The 22,903-nt window shown below is 47.5% G+C and overlaps 1 pseudogene; it reads right to left on the bottom strand.

Moving 5' to 3' along the window:
• Positions 1–2: 2 nt before the first annotated feature.
• On the bottom strand, positions 3–2,821 carry LOC124675028 (annotated as a pseudogene).
• Between the last annotated feature and the right edge of the window lie 20,082 nt (positions 2,822–22,903).

Below are 22,903 nucleotides of genomic sequence, written 5' to 3'. Positions count from 1 at the left end.
AGGAGTATTATTTAGTTCATAGAGGAATTTACTTCTTGAATTTTTTTCTCTCTTTCATCTCCTGGACAACATAAAAATGGTAATCAAGAACAACTCGAAACACCAAAAACATGTCATTTACTTAGACCTTCTAGACAAATTATAAGAGTTAGATGCACATAGAAACTTTGGAATGGAAAACACAACCTCCTTGCTTCGATTGCCATATGTCCTGGAGGAGGACCAGGCAGTACTTGTGACCGAAGAGGAACATATTTGACCCACCCAATCTTCAGCTCATAGTCGTACAACACCTAAGATAAATAATTTCAGTAAATTACAAGCAAAAGTAGAAGTAGTATTTCAAAAGTACGTGATACTATTTCAAGCTATCCTATGGCTACATCATGATTAGCACTACATGTAATGGAAATGCACAGTAACCTTGCATTTAATCCTGGGTTTCTTGTCCTCCTGCTCTATTCATGAATTTAATAAACCCACAATGCTTTCTTTTGCGTTCTACATACGTTCAAGCTAGGTCACATTATCTTGACACTTGCAATAGGTTCAAACCGATCCATAACACACTGCAGTGTCAATAGACAGTACCAAACACTATGTCATGGGGTGGGTAAAGCCAGCTTTACTCGGCGGCTCCCTTCGGGGCCTCCCTGATCTCCTCCTCCGCGGTGTCCTCCTGAAGCCAAGACAACATCAGTTACGAGATAGTTCATAAAACAGGACGGTTTTTAATAGCACCAGAAGAAAAGTATGTGTTTGAGAGATTGCCGGTACCGTGATGTCTGAAGTCCACAGGGTCAAGTTGTCACGAAGGATTTGCATGATCAAAGTGATGTCCTTGTAGGATTCCTCGCTCAGGGTGTCCAAATACGAGATGGCCTCATCGAAAGCCTGAAGTTAGGAACATCATCATGATGAGAAGTTGCAAACAATGTTTCAAGAATGATGCAACGATTATGAAAAGAAATACGATAGGAGACTGAAGTCACAAATGTGCCAGAAGAATTACTTCTTGGAATTAACTACGACAAGTTACTACAAAACGTGTTGCCAAGTACTCAAATTTGTAGCAATGAAAAGATTACTGAGTGTGATTATTAAGAACTTTGGAACTTCATGATGAATAGTTAGCCAAGTTTTGCTACAGATGCTTTTATTTTTGATCCAGTCTTCTATAGAATGCACTACAATATACCTAATACAAAAGGCATTTGGAGAACAGGTCAAGAACAGAATCTCATTCATGTGTCATGACAGCTAACAGAAACACTGGGTCAACCAATAATAAGAAGGACAGATACTTAATAATAATAATCATTTGAGATTAGGTACATGAGTGACTGCATGTTTCTTTTTTTGGGCTCACTCAGCGCCTCGCTTGACAAGCAATACAAGGATTTTGCTGTCTCCCAAAACAGAGCTAAATATTATGGAAGTTCCATTGGTTCTACAAGTCAATGACAAAATAGTAAGGAAGACAACTAATCTGAAGTGTCTCGTGCTCTGCCCATGATACAAGCAAAAAGTGGCCGCCAAAATATAGCAAGGAAGGGGTAGTCAATTAGCAGAAGATCAAATTGCTTTCGTTCTCAAGTAGTGAAATTAAAGTGTGATGCATAATATAATCTACTGCATCACCTAACGGCTATTCTTATCCCTTTATTGTGCTTACAATATCGCTTTGCGAAGTCAGCAATGTAAAGATGACAAAACAGAATATTAGCCGGATGGTCTGCTGCTCTAGCAAAGTGATACACTCGTTAGTAAGGCATGCATGTATTATGATATTTTCAATTTGTAATTACCAGTTGACTAAATAAAACATGAAGGCTTCATTCAGGAAAAAAAATATTCACTACACATATATTGTGTACCTAGCAGGGCACAAACAAAAAACAGAGAGCGAGTCTAGTCGGTGCAGAAAAACTAACCTGCTTTGCGAGGTTGCAAGCACAATCAGGCGAGTTGAGGATCTCATAATAGAACACCGAGAAGTTCCCAAGCCTAATGGGGTGAGTTGGAGCCAGCTCAGCCAAAGCAATATCCTGAGAGATTGTAGACAAACCAAACCATTTAAATAAGGGAAGTACACAAGCTAAATAAATCACAAAGACATGTTTACAAAAATTATAGAAGAAAGAATGATTCTTGAGCAAGAATTTATATGAAGATAAAATGGTGAACCTGAGCAGCCTTGTATGCCACCATGGTATTCTCAGCAAGCATCCTTCCTCTCAGCCCCACTCTTGAATTCGGCAAGGTACCTATTAATCACAATTGATTGATTCAGAGGTCAATGAAAATTCACAATCCATTAATTAATTAATGAAGAATGTCTGCTTGCCGGAGCCAGCCATCATACTACTATTATTGTTACCTGTAGTAGTCACCCTTCATCTTGAGGTAGAAGACCTTGGACTCGGGAGCGATGGAGGAGGGGACGAGGTGAGTCTCGAGCAGCTTGAGGATGCCGTCGCAGATCTTGGTGAGCTCGGTCTCGATCTTGCCGCGGTAGTCCTTGATGAGTGTGACGCGGTGCTCGTTGCCGCGGCTCTCCTCCTTCTGCTCGATGGAGGAGATGATGTGCCAGGAGGCGCGACGCGCCCCGATGATGTTCTTGTAGGCGACGGAGAGCAGGTTGCGCTCCTCGACGGTGAGCTCCTCCGAGTCGACCGTCTTGGCCACCTTCTCCATGAACTCGACCATCTCCTCGTAGCGCTCGGCCTGCTCGGCGAGCTTGGCCATGTACACGTTCTCCTCCCGGGAAAGTTCCGCTGGCGCCGACATGTTTGATGGTCACGGCTTGTTCCGAACACCAAATCTGCAGGATCACAGATAAAAACAACAACGGTCAGCTTACTGTTAGCTCCGAAAAGAAATTCTCAGTATTTGATAAATGTGTATACAGAAAGCAACACAAATTGAGGAACAGAATCGCAAGAGAAGCAATTCTGCTGTTTCTGTTCCCGACAGGCCAGGGCCAAAAAACAAATACAGGTCTGAAGTTTGAATTACGTACTGTACAATAGAAGTGTTGCAAGAAAAATCTAGAGTTGGAGGTCAACTAAATCCCCCTTGTATCGCATCATGTCCTCGGATCTAATACGGTTTAGCAAATCAAGAGACGAACGAAACACGAATTACGCGAGCATACACCTGAACCAAAGGATTCCCCATGGAAAACAGGATTTGGCGGGGTCCGCGCGCGCGTGCTACGAAACCTGCTAATCTGGCCGCAGATAGATCACGGCGATTGTAGGCAGTACAGTCCACTAAGCACGGATCAGCTTCGCACGGAAACAACATGCTTTGCCGAAAAATTCGAGCAGATGGGGCTAAAAATCGCGTGAAACAAGCGCAGATCGGGACGGGCAGCGGCCTAACCAGCGAAGATCCAGCAGAGCAACTCTACCCGTATGAAAATCATGAGAGATGTAGGGAGGGAAGATTGGGGGAGAGAAATCGCGGACGAGCGGGCTGTACCTGCGGGTGCGTGCGTCGGCGCTGGTCTGGTCTGCTCCTGGTGCTCTCGTTCGAATTTGGGAGAGGAGGCGGGCGGAGGGAGATGAGATGGCATGGGGAGGCGGAACGAGGCGGAGGCTCGGCAGCCGCCTCTAGCGAGGAACGCTAGGAAGAGGAGAAACGGAGGGGCTCAGGTGCAGCTAGGGTTTCCACCGGGAGCTGCTCCCTTTTATATGACGCGGTAAAAAAACGAACGGCCGAGATCCGTTGATGGATGATCCGATGGTCCACGTGCACCAATCGCTGTGAGGCCCCCGTAGGGGGGCATCATATATACCCCTGGATGTACCCTATGCATGCACTTGATGTCCTTCAGTCCGTGGCACCAGTACTGAAGGTGATGTAGCCTATTAATTTTAGGGATTTGAGTTTTTATTAATTAGTTTTTTTGTAGTGCATATTCTTATGTGTGCTTGTTTCCCATTGGTATTGTTCCCTAAAGTTATCTTTGTGTATGCTCAATTTTCCACTAGGACGCACACTACATACAATATTGTACGATGGTTCAGTTACTTGGGACTTTCGATTTTACTTTCAATTGCACTAACCCCAAAGACACGATGAAACCTACTTACAGTGCTTCAGTTTTTTTGTAACGAGCCAACCTACGAAAGAGGACTTTTGTTCATGGAGGGCTCCCGCGCTCTCCTGAGCGCCTCGCCTCCGCTCGACATCTCGTCGACCTCCACCGCCACCGCCGTTCTAGCCCTAGGTGTTGGAGATATGCCCAAGAGGCAATAATAAATTAGTTATTGTTATATCTTAGTGTTCATGATAAATGTTTACATCCCATGCTATAATTGTATTAACCGAAACATTGATACATGTGTGTTATGTAAACAACAAGGAGTCCCTAGTAAGGCTCTTGTATAACTAGCTTGTTGATTAATAGATGATCATGGTTTCGTGATCATGAACATTAGATGTTGTTAATAACAAGGTTATGTCATTGGGTGAATGATATAATGGACATACACTCAAATAAGCGTAGCATGAGATCAAGTCATTAAGTTCAACTTGCTATAAGCTTTCGATACATAGTTACCTAGTCCTTCAACCATGAGATCATGTAAATCACTTACACCGGAAGGGTACTTTGATTACATCAAACGCCATTGCGTAAATGGGTGGTTATAAAGATGAGATTAAGTATTCGGAAAGTGTGAGTTGAGGCATATGGATCAACAGTGGGATTTGTCCATCCCGATGACGGATAGATATACTCTGGGCCCTCTCGGTGGAATGTCGTTTGATTAGCTTGCAAGCATGTGACTGGATCACCAGAGATGACATACCACGGTACGAGTAAAGAGTACTTGTCGGTAACGAGGTTGAACTAGGTATGGAGATACCGATGATCGAACCTCGGACAAGTAAAGTATCGCGTGACAAAGGGAATCGGTATCGTATGTAAATGGTTCAATCGATCACTAAGTTATCGTTGAATGTGTGGGATCCATTATGGATCTCCAGATCCCGCTATTGGTTATTGATCGGAGAGGAGTCTCGATCACGTCCGCATAGTTCACGAACCGTAGGGTGACGCGCTTAAGGTTCGATGTCGCATAAGTAGATTCGGAATATGAGATGGGGACCAAAGTTTTGTTCGGAGTCTCGGATGGGATCCAGGACATCACGAGGAGGTCCGGAATGGTCCGGAGAATAAGATTCATATAAGGGAAGTTGATTTCTAGGTTTCGGAAAAGTTTGGGATTTTTCCGGTGGAAGACTAGGAAGGTTCTAGAAGGTTCATGGGGTCCCACCAGTGGGCCCACGACCCTAGGAGGCCTAGCATGGGCCGAGGGGATGCACCCTAGCCTGGTCCGGGGGCACATGCCCCTCAAGGCCCAAGTCGGCCAGCCCTTAGGGTTTTCCCCAAAACCCTAGGGGGGATCAACTTGGGGGGGAAGAATTCCCCCTCCCCCCTTTGGCCGCCGGCCCTAGATGGGTTTGGGGCTTTGGGGGCCACCCAAACCGACCTACCCCCTTATATAAAGAGGGGAGGGGCATGGGGCGCTCACTCCATCAGACCTAGCTCTGGCCGCCCCCCTCTCTCCTCCATAATGCAGTACCGGCTTGGCGAAGCCCTGCAGCTTTTCTCCTCCACCACCACCACGCCGTCGTGCTGCTGGGATTCCGAGGGGATCTACCACACCTCCGCTGCCCGCTGGAACGGGGAGAGGACGGGCTTCATCGACACCGTATGCACGACCGAGTACGGAAGTGCTGCCGGATTGCAGCACTGGACGATCGACTACATCAACAACGAGATCTAATCTCGTAGGCTTTGGAATCTTCGAGGGTTAGTCTCACATACATCTCGTTGCTTCGATCTTGGTAGATTAGATCTTGCTTCTTCCTAGATTGGATCTTGGTTTTTGTTCATGTTCACGGTATATTTTTTTTCATGCAACGAACCCATCAGTGGTATCAGAGCCGTGTCTATGCATAGATCTGTTGCACGAGTAGAACACAATGGTTGTGGGCATTGATGCTTTTGTTGTTTTTAGTTAGTGTACTTTGCATCTTGCGGGATGGTGGGATGAAGCGGCCTGGGCTAACTTTATATGACCGCGTCTCATGAGACTTGCTCCACGCTTGACATGCAACTTGTATTGCATAAGTGGCTTTGCGGGTGTCTGTCTCTCTCACCATAGTTAAGGTCCAATTTACTCTTTCTATTGACAACACTAGTATCACCGTTGTGGTTCATGTTCGTAGGTAGATTGGATCTTACTCGAAAACCCTAAACCACGTAAAATATGCAAACCAAATTAGAGGCGTCTAACTTTTTGCAGGGTTTGGTGATGTGATATGGCTATGATGTGATGATTATATTTGATGTATGAGATGTTCATTATTGTATTGTGGCAACCGGTAGGAGCCTAATGGTTGTCTTTAAATATGTTAAGACCTGCGTGTCTGTTCATCATGTAATAGCTTTATTTCAAGTAGTTGTTATAGTAGCTATAAGTGATGGAAAACCATGAAGCGGCGCCATGGACCTTGGTGCAATGCTGGTGATGATGAAGATCATGCTCGTGTGCTTTGGAGATGGAGATCAAAAGCACAAGAAGAAAGGCCATATCATATCACATATTATGAATTGCATGTGATGTTAATCCTTTATGCATCTTATCTTGTTTAGATCGCGACGGTAGCATTATGAGATGATCCCTCACATTAATATCAAGATAATAAAGTGTTCTCCCCTCGTATGCACCGTTGCTACAGTTCATCGTTTTGAAGCATCTCGTGATGATCGGATGTGATAGATTCTACGTTCACATACAACGGGTGTAAGCCATGTTGCACACGTGGAAATACTTGGGTTTGCTTGACGAGCCTAGCATGTACAGACATGGCCTCGGAACAGAGGAAACCGAAAGGTTGAACACGAGTCATATGGATGATATGATCAACATGTTGATGTTCCCCATTGAAGCTACATCATCTCACGTGATGATCGGTTTTGGTGTAGTGGATATGAATTGTGTGCCACTAAACAACTATGAGGGATGTTGTATTAAGTGGGAGTTCATTAGTAATTAGATTAAAATATGAACTAATTATCATGAGCATAGTCTGAATAGTATTTTGAATTAAATTTGTAGAATTGGCATCCGTTTTCTACCATGCGCTAGTCTTGTAATTGAGATAGAAATACTGTTAAGTCTGACAAGTAACTTTACGGACTGGTACCGTATTGTTAAAGAATCAAGAAATGTTTAAGTCCTATTGCAAACTTTTAGTAAACCTCACATTGCTGATTCAAGGAGCAATGGTTTCAATTAGTACCTAAAATCATCTTGTCTTCGTGAAACTTGAAGTTCAAATCCGTTTGAAAAGTAAGGAGATGGAAATTTTGTTTTCAGAAATAAGCAAGGTATGAGATATATGTGATATCTAAGACCTTATTGCAAGATGATAGAATATAATCTAGTGAGACAACATAAACTCATAAGTTTTATGGGACTGTACGAAGGTTGAAGACGCCAGGCGTCCCAATCCTCCAACTAGTTGCGCACTAACGATATTCACATATCCATGAAGTGATCGTCCTTAGTATGCACCGTTGCTAAGACTCGTCATTTCGAAGCATCACGTGATGATCGGGTGTTATAGATTCTACGTGTGCATACAACGGGTGCAAGCCAGATTTGCACATACGAGTACTAAGGTTAAACTTTACGATCCTAGCATGTACATACATGGTCTCGGAAAGTCGTCATGATTTTATGGATAAAATTATGAGTGAAATTGTTCATCACATTAAAAAGTTACTAATAGTGAAATCTGGAAATCTTGTCATGTGATGATCAACTTCAAAGAAAGAACCTCAAGGTTATTGGTATTTGACCAACGGACCTAGAAGTTATTTAAGGTGAAGTGTTTTCTGAAAATGAGGAAAGCTAAAAGAGAAACTACAAAAGATTTTGGCAGAAAAGAAATTAAAGACTAGAAAGTCTAGCTCAGGTGTATATAGATGATATACATGTTATGAATGTATTCCTTGTTTTGTCACACAATGAAATTCTTGGGTATTTGTGCCATATTGGTTGGTATGAGGTGTCATACAAAACAACGCAATACAAGAATACAATGGCCTAAGTGATGACAAAGAATATGGTAGGAATGCACGTCTGGAACAAAATAAAGTGTTATTGGGTTCGTCGTTAGCATTCTACCTAGCCCTTCAGATTTATAATAAAGAACTTTATAATTGTTGTTTTGTTCTGGTCAAATGAAAACAATGAGTTGTTCAAATTTTGACAGTATTCCATGTACGATGGATAATTTATTTTAAGTCTTTATAGTGAAACACACATGCATAACACTGACGCTAAAATGCCATAAGGCAAATGATGTGAATTCCACTTATTTGTCGAACCACCATTTAAGTCATGTTAGAAAGGAACGCATGAAGAAACTCCATGCAAATGGTTTTTTTGAGTCATTCGATTTTTGAATCATTTGGCGCTTGCAAATCTCTTCTAAAGAGAATGACTGAAATACCGTTCATAGGTCAAGAGTTCAACGGGCAACTAACTTAGTGGAAACATACATGATGATGTATGTGGTTCACTGGGCATAGTTGTATGCGGGAGATTCTTCTACTTCATGAAAACTTCCAACAATGAATTGAGTATATATATGTCGATATATTTATTCGATGACGAAGAAGTTTGAAACATTTAAATGAATTCAAATAAATTTTAGCATGAAGTGGAAATCATCGTAATAGAGAAGTCAAATATCTATGATTGGATCATGGTGGAAAATATTTGAATTAAGATTTTTAGAGAACATCTAAGAGAGTTATAAAATTGTTCTACAACTCACGTTTCTTGGAGTATCATAGTGACGATGGAGTATCCGAGAGACGTATCCAAACCTTGTTGGGTTAATGATGAAATAAAATGACGCCATTATATTTTTGTGGATTATGTTTTAGAGACTACCGCTTTTACACTAAATAGAGTGTCATCATAATCCGTTGAAATGACACCATATGAATTATGGCATGGGTATAAACCCTAATAATCCTTTTTTAAATTTTGGTATGCGTAGCATAAGTAAATAAGTTTACAACCAAAATCGGATGAATGTCTTTGTTGGTTATCCCAGAGAATTGATTGGGAATTCTTCCCACTATGAAGTCAAAGACAAAAGTGTTTGTTGATGTTTCTTACTTATTTCCAAGAAATTGTTTCTAGCGAAGTTTTTGAGTGGGAGGACAATGGAACTTGATAAGGTTTATGAACCTGAGCATGATGATCAGAGTAGCGCAGCATCGGAAATGGTTTCGGAAGCGGCCACGACGATCATGGCTCCCATGACTACAAAGTGTTATAGCCATGGAGATCGAAGTACCTATTGAACCTTGTAGGTATGGTTTACTTTGTGATCAAATAAATGATTTGTGGACAAAGGATTGATTTTGAACAATGATAAACCAACTACAAACAAAGAAGTTATGATGGGCACTGACTCCGTTAAAATGGCTATGCGCCATGAAATCTAAGATAGGTGAATACTTCTTTGAAAGTAAGTAGATCTATAAAGTTGATGGACTTGGATGGTGATGGGATTCGTAGCATAGAAAACAAAAAATTTCCTACCGCAAGAACGAAAACCCAGCCAAGATGCAATCTAGAAGATGGTAGCAACGAGGGGATCACGAGACAACCCTTGAAGAATTCCAAAGCCTACGAGATTAGATCTCGTTGTTGCAGAAGATGATCACTTGCCGCTTTCAAAAGCGCGTAGAAGATCTTGACGGTGCCACAATCGGGCAGCACCTCCGTACTCGGTCACACGTTCGGTGCTGATGAAGACGACGTCCTTCTCCCCGTTCCAGCGGGCAGCGGAAGTAGTAGATCCTCCTCGGAATCCCGGCAGCACAACGGCGGGGTGACGGTGGTGGTGGAGAACTCCGGCAGGGCTTCGCCTATGCGCTGCGGGAGTATTATGTGGAGGAGGAGAGGCTAGGGTTTGGGGAGAGGGGGGCTTGGGCGCCGGCCACAAAGGGGGCGGCCAAGGTTGTGGCTTCAAGTGGCCGGCCGCCTCCCCTTTCTCCTCATTATATAGGTGGAAATCCCCAAGTGTTGGTATCCAAGTCTTCGAATAAGACCCGAAACCAAAACCTACCAAAGGGACAAAACCTACCCAAGGGGGGAATCCTACTCAAGGTGGGACTCCCACCCCTTCCTTGGGGGGGGGGGGTTGGCCGGCCACCTTTGGGGAGTCCACCTGGGACTCCTCCCCCTTAGGGTTGGCCGGCCATGCAAGGTGGAGACCCTCCGGGACTCCACTTTCCATGGTGATTTCTTCCGGACTTTTCTAGAACCTTCCATAAATGCACCGGATCATTTCCAAACTTGGAATATGACTTCCTATATATGAATCTTATTCTCCGGACCATTCGGACCTCCTCGTGATGTCCTGGATCCCATCCGACACTCCGAACAAAACTTCGAACTTCATTCCATATTCCATATCTACTTAAAACGACATCAAACCTTAAGTGTGTCACCCTACGGTTCGCGAACTACGCAGACATGGTTGAGACCTCTCTCCGACCAATAACCAATAGTGGGATCTGGAGATCCATAATGGCTCCCACATATTCAACGATGACTTAGTGATCAAATGAACCATTTACATACGATACCGATTGCCTTTGTCACGCGATATTTTTACTTGTCCGAGGTTTGATCATCGGTATCTCTATACCTCGTTCAACCTCGTCTCAAGACAAGTACTCTTTACTCGTACCGTGGTATGTGGTCTCTTATGAACCTTTCATATGCTTGCAAGCTAATTAGACGACATTCCACCGAGAGGGCCCAGAGTATATCTATCCGTCATCGGGATGGACAAATCCCACTGTTGATCCATATGCCTCAACTCATACTTTCTGAATACTTAATCCAACCTTTATAACCACCCATTTACGCAGTGGCGTTTGATGTAATCAAAGTACCCTTCTGGCATAAGTGATTTATATGATCTCATGGTCGAAAGGACTAGGTAATAATGTATCGAAAGCTTATAGCAAATGAACTTAATGACGTGATCTTATGCTACGCTTAATTGGGTATGTCCATTACATCATTCACATAATGACATAACCTTGTTATTAATAACATCCAATGTTCATGATCATGAAACTATGATCATCTATTAATCAACAAGCTAGTTATACGAGAGGCTTACTAGGGACTCCTTGTTGTTTACATAACACACATGTATCAATGTTTCGGTTAATACAATTATAGCATGGTATGCGAACATTATCATAAACACAAAGATATATTATAATAACCATTTTATTATTGCCTCTTGGGCATATCTCCAACAGATGGAATATCCTTGAAGAAGCTCGACTTGTCGAAAAGTTGTTTACGACAAAGTTCAAATAGTTGACTACGATAAGATTAGATCTTCCGTAGCAATGCTTATAGTCTATGTGGATTATTCTAGTAATCGCTACATATTTCTTTTATGAGATATGATAGTAGGATGGCAGAAATACATTCCTTACCAGAAGTGTGTATGAAGGATGTATACTAGATACAAACCAAAGAGTTTTGCTAGTCCATGGAATACTAGATGGGTATACAAACTTCACTAGATGAAGTAAGTATCACGGAGTTGAAATCTTCACCGGATGAAATAATCAAAGAGTTTTGATTTCATCAGAAACGATGAAGATGCTTGCATTTGCAAGAAATTAAGTGGGAGCGTTGAGACATAATTATAATATTATATGTGGCTGACATATCATTGATTACAAATGATGTAATTATATACTTGATGTGATTAAAAGGTTTCATTGAGATTTAACTTCAATGAAAGAATACGGACAGAAACATATTTAGTGTCAAGATCTATGAAGATATATTGAAACACATAATAAGTTTAAGTCAAAGTACATAGAATGAATATTGAAGTAGTTCAATATGAAAATATTAAGAAGGTGTTCTTTTCATGTGAAGAGTTAACAAGACTTGAGTGTATTTGACACTCGATGAGTAAAAACACATGAGTGATTTTAGATCACGAATAATATGTACAAAAATCAGATGTCCTGTGCTCTAAAGTGTTACGAGCATATACCAGAATGATTCATGCAATGATCATTGGACAACGGTAAGAATATCCTGAGTGCTTTAGAAGAACCAAGGATATATATATAGTTTTGTATGGGGTAATGACAAACAAATCGCTGTAAGGTGTTGCACCGATATTAGTTTGGTCTCATATAAAAATAAAATTTCAATCTCAATTAGGCTAAGTGTTGTTTAAAAGGTAGCATAATGAGCTAGAAGAAGTCTATGCTAGATTTAGATGAGTTCTAAATATTGTGACAGATTCTACAAACAAAGGCAGAGTATGTCATTGTTTTGACAATGGCTGAGGATGTTAAGTCGAGGAGTTCTTTGAGAACTTGGTGTAGTTCCGATAGTGTCAGAACTTTGAAGCTATATTGTGTGTGACAATATTAGTGACTTATTTCAGACCGTGGAATTAAGGTTCCACCAGAGGACTAAGCATATATAATTAATGCCGACTCATTTGGAAAATGGGTGATGCGTTGAGACGCAAATGAATTACAAAATACATACGTGTCTGAACGAATCAGATCCGTTGACTAAAACCTCTCCCGTGAGCAAAACATGATAAGCACCAGAAGGCCAATGTGTTATATCTTTACAAATGTAAACTAGATTATTGACTCTAGTGCAAGTGGGAGACTGTTGGAGATATGCCCAAGAGGCAATAATAAATTAGTTATTATTTTATCTTAGTGTTCATGATAAATGTTTACATCCCATGCTATAATTGTATTAACCGAAACATTGATACATGTGTGTTATGTAAACAACAAGGAGTCCCTAGTAAGCCTCTTGTATAACTAGCTTGTTGATTAATAGATGATCATGGTTTCGTGATCATGAACATTGGATGTTGTTAATAACAAGGTTATGTCATTGGGTGAATGATATAATGGACATACACCCAAATAAGCGTAGCATGAGATCAAGTCATTAAGTTCAACTTGCTATAAGCTTTCGATATATAGTTATCTAGTCCTTCGGCCATGAGATCATGTAAATCACTTACACCGGAAGGGTACTTTGATTACATCAAACGCCATTGCGTAAATGGGTGGTTATAAAGATGGGATTAAGTATTCGGAAAGTGTGAGTTGAGGCATATGGATCAACGGTGGGATTTGTCCACCCTGATGATGGATAGATATACTCTGGGCCCTCTCGGTGGAATGTCGTTTGATTAGCTTGCAAGCATGTGACTGGATCACCAGAGATGACATACCACGATACGAGTAAAGAGTACTTGTCGGTAACGAGGTTGAACTAGGTATGGAGATAACGATGATCGAACCTCGGACAAGTAAAGTATCGCGTGACAAAGGGAATCGGTATCGTATGTAAATGGTTCAATCGATCACTAAGTTATCGTTGAATGTGTGGGAGCCATTATGGATCTCCAGATCCCGCTATTGGTTATTGATCAGAGAGGAGTCTCGATCACGTCCGCATAGTTCACGAACCGTAGGGTGACGCGCTTAAGGTTCGATGTCGCATAAGTGGATTCGGAATATGAGATGGAGACCGAAGCTTTGTTCGGAGTCTAGGATGGGATCCAGGTCATCACGAGGAGGTCCGGAATGGTTCGGAGAATAAGATTCATATAAGGGAAGTTGATTTCTAGGTTTCGAAAAAGTTCGGGATTTTTCCGGTGGAAGACCGGGAAGGTTCTAGAAGGTTCCGGGGGTCCCACCAGTGGGCCCACGACTCTAGGAGGCCTAGCATGGGCCGAGGGGATGCACCCTAGCCTGGGCCAGGGGCACATGCCCCTCAAGGCCCAAGTCGGCCAGCCCTTAGGGTTTTCCCCAAAACCCTAGGGGGGGTCAACTTGGGGGGAAGAATTCCCCCTCCCCCCTTTGGCCGCCGGCCCTAGATGGGTTTGGGGCTTTGGGGGCCACCCAAACCGACCTCCCCCCTTATATAAAGAGGGGAGGGGCAGGGGGCGCTCACCCCATCAGACCTAGCTCTGGCCGCCCCCCTCTCTCCTCCATAATGCAGTACCGGCTTGGCGAAGCCCTGCAGTTTTTCTCCTCCACCACCACCACCACGCCGTCGTGCTGCTGGGATTCCGAGGGGATCTACCACACCTCCGCTGCCCGCTGGAACAGGGAGAGGATGGGCTTCATCGACACCGTACGCACGACCGAATACGGAAGTGCTGCCGGATTGCAGCACTGGACGATCAACTACATCAACAACGAGATCTAATCTCGTAGGCTTTGGAATCTTCGAGGGTTAGTCTCACATACATCTCGTTGCTTCGATCTTGGTAGATTAGATCTTGCTTCTTCCTAGATTGGATCTTGGTTTTTGTTCATGTTCACGGTAGAAATTTTTTGTTTTCCATGCAACGAACCCATCACTAGGATCCCTCCCTCTTAGTCTAATGCAAACCTCCACCCACCTCTAGCTGCCCTTGGCTCTGCCACGGGACGCCGCCGTCCCCTCGACGGGTGGTGCTCTTGTGGTTGGACCTCCTGGCTCCGACACCGACCCTCCTTGCAGCGGCGACACTCCCCTACCCCGCGGCTATTCCGGCAATGGCGCTCCAGGGCTCAAGCCTTCCCGTGGCCCAGTCACCGCCGGCGTGCCGTACCCTTCACCAGGTGCGGAATTCTTGGACTCTATGTTGTCAATGTTTCATACCATGGTGGCAAGTACGGTAGGTAAATCTTGTGAATTTGCTCGGTTTTGGATCACCAATGAGCCTCTCCCCCAGTTTCAACACATTCTGCGTCGCCAATGCTCTGAACTTCTTCACGGCCTTGCCGGACTCCTTCGTCGTCTGCGCTCATGGTGGTGCCGTTTTCTCTTCCTTTGCATCCTCTCCAGCTATTCGTGACTTGATCATCGCGCGCGGCACAATCCGCCTCGGCAGGTCATCCTACCGTCTGCATCGCTCCTCCGAAGCTGCGGCGGCGAAGGTCTCGCGGCTGCCGGCCTGGCCGCCGTGCATGGCATTAGTCCCTTTCTCTGCCCTAGAGCTGCATGGGAGGGGTTTTCCCCCTGAGTTTTTTCCTCGTCATACTAATGCCAGCGTGGACGACGAACGGTCGTCAGTGGGAGAGGTGGAAAGTGGTGGGCCTCTCTCCCTTCTTGTCCAACGGTCGGCGCTCCTGAAAGGGTACGTCGTGTCCCCTTTCCCCTCGGCGGAGACCCACTCCTCCCTGTCCAGCTCCTCACCCACTCATACCCCTCCCTCCCCTACCTCCAGGCCTCTCATCTCCCTATCATTAGATCTCATGCCTCCTCCGACCGGCCTTTGGTCCACGATGCCGAGCAGGTTGCTTCTAACCTTGGGCGCCTCCCCTGTGTTGTCCCTTCCAGTCCACCCTCTTTCTCTCCACCGCTGCCTCTGAATCTGGGAGAGCCCTAGATTCCCGCCGCGACGCTGCACCCGCATCATGGGCTTGCTGCTCCACCGCCCGTGTGTGCGCCTCCGGACCGGTCCGAGCTTTCCCCCGCCTCCACCCCTCCCCTCTCTTATTTGGAGGCTCTGCTCTCCTCCCTCGATCCAAGCCGTAGCCCTCCCACGCCAAAGCGCCTGGTCTTCCGCAAAGGACCACCGCCTCTGCTTCCGGTGCCTCACGCCGGAGCACGTCGTGGGAAAGTGTCGTGTTCCGCTCCGGTGCGCTGCATGTGGTCGTTTTAGCCACAATAGGAAAGGATGTGAGCTCTCCCCTCTGACCTACTCCTGATCTGCTCCCTCTCTTTGCTCTTTGACTGATCCCGCTCCACCTGCATCTCCCAGGTTGCGGTCCGTTCGTAAGTCGTCCTCGCCGTTGACTCCACGTGCTGCCTCGACGGAGATGAACTCTCCTGCGGAGGGCGCTCGGCCACGCCGCGGCGTGCATGCCAGGCCGCCCACTCTGTACCCACGTGGGCTGCTCGCCACTTCCCCCTCCTCCACCCCGCGGTCCTCTGCGCCGACATGGGCCATCGCTGCGGCCCTGCTAGGCCCTCGACCTGCAGCTCATGTGGGCCATAGGGCGGCTCCTACATTTTCCCCTCTCCCACCTGCTGCCGTCCTGGCGGCGCCGCGATGCGTGGAGGTCTTCATGCCTCCGGTCGTCGACGCTTCCCGCGGACGGCGGTTCGTGTATTCTATTTTCGAGCGAGCCGCAGACGCCCCTGGCTTCCTGCTCTATCGTGCCCTGGAGGAGCGCGCCGGTGACCCACCATTTGGGCTTGCTGCGAGCGACTACTGAGCTTTGCTCGTTATCTTGGCCATGGCTGCGGCCAGGCAGGCGACTTTGGAGCGCTTCCCCATCACCTTTGTTGGCCACCGCATCAGCCTAGAACGGCCAAAGGATGGGGACAACAGAGCAGCGTGGGCCTCTCCATGTTTTTCCAAGCTCTCCGCCACGGGTTTCCCTCACAAGCACTGGGACACAGAGGGGATACGTGCGTCTTTCGCTCCCATTGGAAGCGTCTGCTGCATTGACTCCGTGTGCCTCCAGGAGTAGGATTACTCAGTTGTGCGTGTGGTGGTCAAGCTGGCAGGGGAGATTACTTTCCCCTCCACCTTGCTCGTCCATGACGCCTTCGGCGAATGCTCCACTGAGGTGATGGTTCGCCTCGTCCATTCCTGGTCGAGTGGAGAAAACCTCTTCTCCGCCACCAGCCTCCACTTCGACGTCGACGACCCCGGTGGCCAGGGCGGTCGCCGTCTGCCACGCCTTAGCGACATTGATGAGGACTCGGTGCACGGCGCTCCACCCTCTCCTCCACCTGCTCCGCGCTCTCCGGTTGCCTCTATCCTCAACCTTTGGGGACGGATCATCACTCGCCGCCAAGGCAACCTCGCCCGCGCCTCCACCTTGGATGGAGTTGATGGGCTCCCGACGGAGACGAACGGCCCCCTCCCGCAGGAGCAGCCCCCTCCGACGGAGGTTTGGAACCGCATCCTCGCCAACAGATTGGCCTCTCAGTTCCCTGACTTTGGCCTTGACGCTGCCCAGGTAGCCACCGCAACCCCGTGCTATGTCCTCTCTTTTGAACCAAAAGCTAGTCTTAGCCATGCCCCTCTTCTCCTGCAGTGGTATGACACCCTTGGTACGCCGCCGGCGGCGACGGCGGAGGTCCACGGGGTGCAGCTTCATGATATGAGCCTGCTCCGTGCCTGAACGATCCCGCTCCATTTGAGCTGGCCTCTTCGGATGCAAGAGAGGACCTGTTCCTGGCGGCCGGGGCTACGGAGCTGGGCCATGAAGATTCTGCCCGCAAGCAGCGCGTCCGCCGCAAGCGCGCGGTCGACAACGCCTTCAAAGCTCGCCGGAGCTCCCGCCTCCCAGCCAAGGAGGCTCCCAACTTTTTCTACATGTTGTCCAAGGCTAAGGCAGCTAAAGCCTCTCGGTTTGACCTCACCGGCGGCTCCCCCCATTTCCGGGCTGCTGCTGAGGCGGTAGGTTTCTGCGGCGGCTCCGACCCGAGGCCGATCCCCGTTCCGCGCCTCAAAGCGCTTGTTGCCGCATGCGGTTTCGACCCGGACGCCGTCGACGACGCGGCAACGGTGCCTTCCTCGTCCGCATGACCGTACGGGAACGCGGCGCCGCCCCTCCGTTCCAGCATCTCCCCTCCATGGTGGACATTGCTGCTACGTCGTCACTGCTTTTGCCTAGCTGTGCTTGGATGCTCTCCTGCTGCTTAAGGCCCTGCAATGTGTGCAGGTGGCTTGAGTTGTGCCTCTCTTTTGTTTCTCTTTTCTTCCCTGTAGACCTCCTTCTAGCCCCGGGCCTCAGTGTTTGGCGGCAAGACCTTTTTTTGTTTCCTTGCCATGGTGCTCACGACTGTACTCTATGAATGGTCTTTTAAGTTCCTCTTTCGCGTCCTGGAATATTAGGGGGCTTGGCGACCCTGCCAAATGAGATAATGTGCGTGTCAACCTTCTTTTGGCCCAGCTCGGCATCGTGGGTTTGCAAGAAACTAAAATTGGGCATATTCCGAAACTAAAGCTTCTTCCCTTCTTCCTCCCAACCTGCGATCCTTCGAAAATGTTGAATCTATCGGTGCTTCAGGTGGTCTGGTTACTACCTGGGACCCCAATTTGTTTGACTTAATCCGCGCTTTTCCCTTCGCGCCATACCCTCTCCCTCGTTCTTTCCCTTTTAAACGATGGCAGCTTTCTCGCTTCTCCAATGTCTACGCCCCCTGCAAGCACGCGGAGAAGCCCTCTTTCCTTCAAAACCTAACCCTCCATGACCCTGGAGACGATGTCCCCTGGATTATTGTTGGTGATTTCAACCTAACCCGTAACCCGTCTGACCAGAATGATACAAAATTCTCCACCTCTGAGGCGGACATGTTCAACGACGCTATTAATACCCTTGGTCCCCTCGAACTTCCTCTTCGGGACAGACAGTTCACCTGGTCCAACGGCCGGGCCTCCCCCACCCTTGTTAGGCTTGACAGGGTTTTCATCAACAATGCATGGAATGATCGCTTCCCCTCGTCCTCCCTGACCTCAATCGCACGGGACACCTCTGATCATGTTCCTATCCTTGCTAAGATCTCGACTCTTATCCCTAGAGGTGGGTACTTCAGGTATGAACCTGCATGGGCCCTGCACAACCGCTTTCGCCTCTCAATCATTGCTGCCTGGAGATCCACCTTCCGCCCCGACCCCACGACAAGACTGGTTGCTCGCCTGCGTCTCTATCGCTCCTCTTGCAAAAAGTGGCGTAAACGTGTCTCCCCCTCTTCTCAAAGGGAGAAGGACTGTCGTCTCCTCATTAACCTTCTGGACCTTCTCGAGGAGGGGTGTACACTCTCCCCGCCAAAATTCCAACTTCGCTCTCTCGCAATGGACGCCTTGCACCTCTCTATCAAAGAGAATGCTATTTATTGGAAATCTTGGGCCAAAGTCCGCTATGCACTTGAGGGGGACGAGAATACTAAGTTCTTCCATGCCTCTGCCACCTGTAGAATGCGTCGTAACTCCATCCCGCTGCTCTCTGTGGACGGGGTGGAATTTTCGGACCACCCTGGGAAAGCCTCCGTCCTGAAAACTTTCTACACTGATCTCCTCGGCTCAGTCACTACCCCATCTAGCGCTTCGGCTTAAGCTCGCTCTACCCGGCCGCCCCGACCTCCCTGGGGGTTTAAGGGCCCTTTTCACCCACGAGGAAATTAAAAATGCCTTCTTCTCCATGAACAAACTCTCCAGCCCCGGGCCCGACGGCTTCGGGCCTGCCTTCTTCTCAACCTTCTGGACCACTGTGGCGCCTGATGTTTTCAAGCTTTTCGCTTCCTTCTTTGAGGGCTCCATTGATCTCGCTTGTATTAACCGCGCTTTCCTAGTCCTTCTTCCCAAACTCGACGCTGCCACTCACCCTTCCCAGTTCCGCCCCATCTCGCTCCAGAATTGTGTTATGAAGGCTATCACCAAGGTGCTTACAACTAGGTTGCAAACAGCCATCCAAACCCTTGTGGATGCTGACCAGACGGGTTTCATGTCTGGTCGCCGCATCTCGGAAAACATCGTCTATGCGGCTGACCTCCTCCGTTGTTGTCACTCTCACAAAGCTCTGACCATTGTCTTCAAGATCGATTTCCGCAAAGCTTTTGACTTTGTCAACTAGGACAGCCTCCTCGTTATCCTTAGAGCCCGTGGCTTCGACGAGCGCTGGTGTCACTGGATGTAAAGTATCCTCCATTTGGGTCTCACTGCGATTCTCCTGAATGGCATCCCTGGTGACTGGATTCGCTGTCGGAACGGCCTCCGCCAAGGTGATCCCCTCTCCCCGTACATGTTCATCCTCGTGGCTGATGTGCTTCAGCACCTGATACGGCAAACTTGGGCTCGCGGGGCCTTGTCCCACCCCCTCGTTCAGGATACACCCTGTCTCGTCTTTCAATACGCAGATGACACTCTTATCCTCTGCAAAGCCTCCGATAGCGGCGCTGCCTGCTTCCTTCAGGTGCTTGAGGACTTTGCGTCTGCAACTGGCCTGGCTATCAACTTTCACAAATCTTGCTTCATCCCCATGAATGTTCCACACCTTGAGGCCGATGCCCTGGCCATGGCTCTCGGGTGTCCCATCTCCTCCTTTCCCCAACCTTATCTAGGGCTCCCCCTCTCACCCACCAAGCTCCCTGCTTCGACGTTCGCCCCCTTCTTCTCTCCTTTGACCGTCGTCTCTCTGGTTGGCGCGTTCACTTGTTGTCCTCTGGGGGTAGGCTCGTTCTATGTAATGTTGTGTTGAACAATCTTGCTACTTATTTTATGTGCTTGTACTTGCTACCCCGTGGTGTTATTGAAAGTATAGATAAGAGACACCACACGTTTTTTTGGACCGGGAAGGATTCTTGTTGCGGGGCTTGTTGTCTAACCGCTTGGGTATGGTTGTTTTGTCTAAGCAGGAGGGTGGTTTCGGCGTCAAGGATCTCCACCGGCAGAACATGTGCTTGCTCCTCAACTTTGTCCATAAGCTCCACCAACCTATTCTTCTGCCTTGGAAATCTTGGTTCCTTGCACATACAGGTCGCGACTTGGGGGAACTCTCGACGGCTCCCTCGTTCTTGGAGAAGGTTGTAGGGGAATGCTTTCCCCTCTACCGTGCCATCACTCGTGTGACGATCAGTGATGGACGCTCCACATCCTTCTAGATGGACAAGTGGCTGCCGGGCAGTCCACTTGCAGAGCGCTTCCCCGCCCTCTACTCCCACAGCACTCGCCAGCACGCCTCGGTAGCCACCGTCGCCACCCTGGGCCTCCACCTGCAGCCCCGCCTCTCCTCGGTGGCGGTGTGCGAGCTCCTCCTCTTGCGCCGGATCATCAACGACACTCGCCTTGGGGGCGATCCCGACGATCGCTTCATCGACTCCCCCTCCACGCCACGCTTCTACTCGCGGGAGGCATATAGGATGCTCTCTCCCGCGACCTAGGGATGCATCCGCCTGCATCTCTTGGTCCATGTGCTTGCCGTCGAAGTTGAAGATCTTCTTCTATCTCCTCGACATCGACCGCTTGAGCACCCGGGCCAACCTCTTCTACAAGAGATGCGCCCCCTCCGACATCTGCGCTGCATGTCCAGCCGTTGAGACGGGGAGGCACTTGTTCTTCGACTGATACTTGGCCATGGATGTTTGGTCCCGTCTAGATGTCCCAATCCCAGACGGGCAGTTCTCCATTTGGGACCTCCGATCCCCCCTCCCCCTCCCCGACGCTTCTTGGCATATGGGGGTCACAACGATTCTTTGGACCATATGGAAGAGTCGCAATGATCTTGTCTTCCATGGAAGGCCGACCACCCGGGCTCCGCACTCTGGAGGGCGTGTGATGATCTCACCCTTTGGCAGTGGAGGCTTCCGGATTCTGATCGTGCATCCTTGGATTTGTTTCGATCCTATATCTTGGCCCGAGCCCTGTAATGCTTGCTCGTCTCTCTCCCCACCCCCATGTATTTCTTCTTACCTTGTATATATGGACCAGCTGATTGGCCACTCGAGTAATATAACAAGCGGTGGGGTTCCCCCCGTCAACCTTGAAAAAATAATTTGGTAACTCGAGATTTTATTTACTCTTCAAAACCAAGTTACTAACATCAATGTGCATGATTGCACATTTAGAGAGCTGATAGCAGTTGTTACAGGGCACTCGAAAGAGGTATGCTTTGTGCTGAAGCAACTATAGAAGAATTGGCCCATATCATGGAGATTGTAGGCATCCTTATCTTGTCTATGCGCTATTCTACTGTGTCCCCTCCGTATTTTGAAGGTCCTGGCATCTGAATGTTGAGTTTAATGGAGAAACTAGTCCACAATTTGCTGAATCGTGTGGCCAGGGAACTTCAATGAGTTCTTCTTCGCAGCGGCGGCTTTAGCAAATACATGACAATCAGATAAGAAGTTGGGTTGATGAGCCTCGGAAGCTTTAGCTATTAGAGGAACCAGCTCCAATGATTGTCTGTATTGCAGAATTAGCTACATAAGTTACCTTATAATGACTAATGAGGACTTCCTTCTTTGAATCGTCCTTGGTCCAGTGAATAAATATTCCTAGTCCAGCTTTACTCTTCACCCATGCAGCAAACGTAGAAGCAATTGGAGAACCTCTCCAAGCAGCATATGTATAGATGTTTGGTTCTTGCACCATCATTATCCTGTCATTAAATAGGGTTTAGCAGACCCTTGACGAGCACCTTTGCCCTTGCTTCAGAAGCCGTCACCATCATCGAACCGCTAGTCTATCTTCAGGACAGAGATCCGGATAGCTCTTGCCAGTCCTGATGTTGACGCCACCATGGAAGAACTGCCGTGCCTAGCACTTGCCGAGTAGGGGCATGACTCAGTGTAGCACCTCTTAGCCAGGCATGACTTGACATCTCCTCCTCCAGCCTCTGTCCACCGGCGCTGCTCAACAAATGATGCTCCCAAGAGAGAAAAAGACACCACAGTGCCGCCTTTGTTCGGTCTGGAAGACCATACTAGGGTTTTCTCCGGAGCAGCACGAGTAGGTCAACAGTCGTTGCTCAGTGATGCCTTCATCAAGGTAACATCGCAGAATGCTGCTATTGCCCGCCAATCGACTCAGTTTTCCCTGGCAGCTATGTCTTCCCGACTCGCAGCCGGGACTAGATGATTGGAATGTCCCTTAAGGGATCTTGGAGTTAAGGGACATGAAAATATCAAAGACAGGCCAAAGGTTGAGCAGGGTAAATAAAACTAGGAGCTACGTCTTGATATTTTCATGAATTTTATCCCAGAAATTACACCAAGGGTGTCCAAATGGAAGTGTTACCTTTCGAGATTTGAATTGT

This window comes from Lolium rigidum, chromosome 7 (assembly GCF_022539505.1).
Source record: "Lolium rigidum isolate FL_2022 chromosome 7, APGP_CSIRO_Lrig_0.1, whole genome shotgun sequence".
Lineage (NCBI taxonomy): Eukaryota > Viridiplantae > Streptophyta > Magnoliopsida > Poales > Poaceae > Lolium > Lolium rigidum.
This window is presented reverse-complemented; position numbering and strand designations above follow the sequence as displayed.